The following is a 4465-nucleotide window of genomic DNA, read 5'->3' on the forward strand; positions in this document are numbered from 1 at the left end:
TATATATATTCTGGTATTTATTTAAAGTACTAAGAAATTCAAATTCTTTATATAATAAGAAATAGCTTTAGTCTTTATCAGCTGAAACGTTATGAGCTATAATCCATGAAACATGCTATTTTTAACAAATGTTTATACTTCCTATCATTCTGAATGTGAAACATTTTCATTTCTTCTAGGAACATTCCAGGTTTAAGTCTGAGAAATGATCCTGGTCTTTTTACAGTTAAAGAGATTGTGGGCACCTATCTCATCCAGTGTTTTAGTCTCAAAGATTGTTGGGTTTTCTTGCTGTCTTTTGGTTGGTTGTTGGTTTTTTTATTCGAAAGCTTAACTTCTCAATATTTGTACAGATGACTAAATTCCCTTGTAATGTTAATATTAAGAAAGAAGTCAGGAATTTTGCGTGATGATCTTACAAGGTGAAATAATCCTGAAGCAATAAAAAGCCTCTAGAAATTAGCCAAAGGACTATACAGAAGAGCATATCGGGATTTTATATCCTACCACATACTCTATTAATGCAGCTTATTAATGCAAAGCATGAGAGGCTGACAAGTCAAACGAGGCCTGATCATGAACATTGATCTGGCTCACATCACTATCCAAGTGTGAGAAGTGAGTCAGGCTGCTTCAGTTGAGCATCATCTATACTCCCCATTATCTGATGGGCACAAATAGATTCAAAATTGAGCTGTTTTAAAATTTTTTTTTGGATAAACTAAAAGTGAGTGTTTTCCCATTTAATCTTCCTAGGTGGAAAAAAAAAAAAAGCTTAGAAAACTCTTAGGAAATTGACCTTATCCTTGTCACTTGCAAATCAATCAGAAAAAAAAAAATCTTTTTCCTTTTGAACTTCTAATATTGAGTTGAGGAAGTACAGTTAGAATTCTCACAGATAGAACATTGATTTCACCTTTTTGTCTGTTTCAAATTTGCCTCCTATTGACATGTGGCATTGACTTATTGTTCTGACAAGTCCAGAAATGTATTTTCTGAGTTTGGATTTATTAAGTTCAATTTTTTTATTGTCAGTGGTCCGGATATCATTGCTGATTAATGGTCCAGATCCTTTGGAACTCAGGGAGTTAGTGTGAGTAAAATGGGGGAAGATCTACCAAATCGAATTCCTTTCCCCAGTGGTATTCTAGCTGAAGAAAAGGAGCACGCTAATTATATTAGTTAGGTATGGAGATGGTAAAGGGGATATTGAGGTAAAAACCATAAATTTTGTGAGAAATTGTATCATTTTGCCAAAGAAGAATGAGAAGTCTTTGGAAAGCTCAGATGCTCCCTGCTTTGTGTGAATTTGATAGGTGGGTTGTAGGTCCTGAAATATATACCCTTGGGAAGGGCTGGGGAAGGTCAAGGAGATGGGACATGTCATTGAGTGGGAAAGCAGGAAAAAGTGGGAGCTAATGTGGGTGTGGGGAATAGGGGCTGTCAGTAGGCAGCTGCAGGGGTCAGGGAGGAGAGCAATGGAGGACAGGAGGCAGTGGGCATTCAAGACTCACTGGACTTTTTTCCATTTTGTCACGCTTTCTTTGGCACTTCACTGCTACAGGTTTTTAAGTACCTGGACTGTACTCTCCATCATGGAAGTCTTCTCCTCACTTACTAAGGCTAAAAACACAGGCTGCATAGCCTCTTCATTTTATCACCCTAATGGTCAAAAGGCTCTTATCCTGTTTTGCATTTGTGTCTTGGGGGAAACTTGAGAGGCAAAACTTTGGAGCCATACTCCCCTGGTGCAAATCTCAGCTCTACCACTCCCTGCTGTGTGACCATAGACAAGTCACTTAGCACTCTATGCCTCAGATTCATTTTTAAAATTAGGATTGTAATATTAGTATCTTTACAAGATTTATGAGGATTAAATTAGCTGTTGAGCACGGTTATAGTTAATTTCAGGTGTCAACTTGGCTGAGCTAAGTGATGCCCAGATAGCTGGTAAAGCATTATTTCTGGGTGTGTCTGTGAGAGAGTTTCTGGAAGACATTAGCATTTGATTCAGTTGACTGAGTAAAGAAGATCACCCTCACTGATGTGGGTGGGCAGCACACAATCCATTGAGGGCCCAGATAGAACAAAAAGGCAGAGTGAAGGGTGGATTCCCTCTCTGTTTAAACTGAGACATCCATCTCCTCCTGCCCTCAGATATCAGTGCTCCTGGTTCTTGAGCCATCAGATTTGAACTGGGACTTATACCATTAGCCCCCCACCCCAGTTTCTAGCCTTAAGGTCTAATGGAATTTGCCTGTCAATCCTGTCTTTCTTTTGATTTCTCCGTTTTGGAATGGGAATGTCTATCCTATGCGTGTCCCACCATTGTATTTTAAAAGTACGTAACTCATTTTGTTTTACGAGTTTACAGCTGGAGGGGAATTTGGCCTCAGAATGAATCATATCTTAGGTCCCACCCAGATCAGATTTAGACAATGTTTAGATGAGACTTTGGACTTAGATTTTAAGGTTGATGCTTGACTTTAAATGCTATTAGGATGGAACAAATGGGAGGACATAATTTTTGAGAGAATGGGGCGAATGCTATAGATGGAATATTTTTGTTCCTCCAAAATTCGTATGTTAAAACCTAATCCCCGATGCGATAGTGTTTGGAGGTGGAGTCTTGGGGAGGTAATTAGGTTTTGAGGGTGAAACCCTCATGAATGGAATTCATGCCCTTGTAATACGGACACCAGAGAACTTCCTTGACCTTTACACAGCAAGAAGGCAGCCATCCATGAACCAGGAAGAGGACCCTCACCAGACAGTATATGTGCCAGCACCTTGATCTAGGACTTCCCAGCCTCCAGAACTATAATAAATAAATATCTATTATTTATAAGCCACCCAGTTTATGGCATTCTGTTAAAGCCACCTGAACAATATAAGACAGGCATATGATAAATGCTTAGTAAATGTTAAGGGAAAAAATCCTCCTTGAAAACATAACACATTTATTCAGTATATGTCTTATAAAATCCTTGTAGTATGGAGTTGATATCAGGGTTGCGCAGCTCATCTCCCTCCTCACACCATGTCCAGCAGGTTCCTGAAGAATCTGCACAGTGACTTCTATGTGAACTGAAGCCAGTGCCACAGCCAACACTTAGGAGGTGGTGGTGAAAAACAGTCATGGTTCTGAAAATAAGCAATGCATCTGTATGTTGGAAATCTTCCCTTTGCATAACTGGAAAACAAATCTATGAGTTTTTCAGCAAAAGTGGAGACATAAAAAAAAATCATGTGGGCCTAGATAAATTAAAAATCAATTAAAGACGTGGATTTCTGTGTGTGTGTGTGTGGAATACTACGGGAGTTCAGTTTTCACAAATGTCTTATAGTTTATACATGGAACTGTCCTCAAACTGGATTATCAGCACAGAGTGGGATGCAGACTTGGAGAGAGGCAGAATAACCTGATTCAAATGGGAGCCTGGTAAGAGACAAGTCTTTCAGGACTGTAAGTTTGGGAGAAGTTATGAGAAGTAACACAGTGGTGAGTGATGAAATGTCCATTTGTGAGAAACCTGCTCCTTTGGACCTGTTGAATCTGTGAATAAACAGCACCAACATCTGCAAATAGCACATTTTATAAGCTTGAATTGACTTTTCTACTGAACTGGGAACCTCTTCATGGCTTTCTTCTCTGAAAATAATTCAATAATAAAATCCAAAAGAATACCTTTTGTTCTAGTCTTGGAATCTTCCCCATGTGCCAAATGATCATTGATTTTCAAAAATTGCATCCCTTGATAAAAGGTTGTATGCATAACATTTACTATAAAGTGGGATTATCCCAGGGTCTCCTCCTGAAACATAGCCTGTCCTTCAGTGTTTCTGCAGCTCAATATTGAGGGATATTCTGCAACACGTCAGGTCTCTGAGAGCTAAGAAGTGTTCATTACTTCACCTCTAGAACTACAAAACCCCTTGTCCTTAGGTAGGGTGTGGGGTTGAAGACAATTCTACATCATGGGATGCTAAACTTTGGATTGCTCTTTTAAAGCCTGGATGTTAAGATGCTTCACTTAATATGGTTTGTGGAAGCTAGAAATGAAAACTCAAATAATTCTAGAGCAGTGCTTCTCAAACTATCTGCGGTGAAAAACCAGCTTTGGTTTGGTTACTGTTGTTTTAATCTGTTGCAGACCAATCCTTTTATAAATTGTAATATAAACGAATTACTAGAAAAATGAAAGTTAAGTAAAGCTTTACAGAATACAAGCTAAACATTTTATTTTATTTTACACATTTTAATTGCAAGAGTCAACAGACATAAAATCACTGTACAATTGCCTTAATGTTCCTAAACTCTTGCTCTTAATTTCTGTTCTTGTTCCTATGTGGATCTGGAATAAAAATTTTCTAGATAGACACTGGTCTATGGAGCACCACTTGGAGTAGCACCAGATTAGAGGTCGTTGAGAAGAACACACTTTCATCCAAAACTTGGACCTAG

Source organism: Rhinopithecus bieti, unplaced genomic scaffold, assembly GCF_001698545.2.
Source record: "Rhinopithecus bieti isolate Rb0 unplaced genomic scaffold, ASM169854v2 scaffold_3067, whole genome shotgun sequence".
NCBI classification, from domain to species: domain Eukaryota; kingdom Metazoa; phylum Chordata; class Mammalia; order Primates; family Cercopithecidae; genus Rhinopithecus; species Rhinopithecus bieti.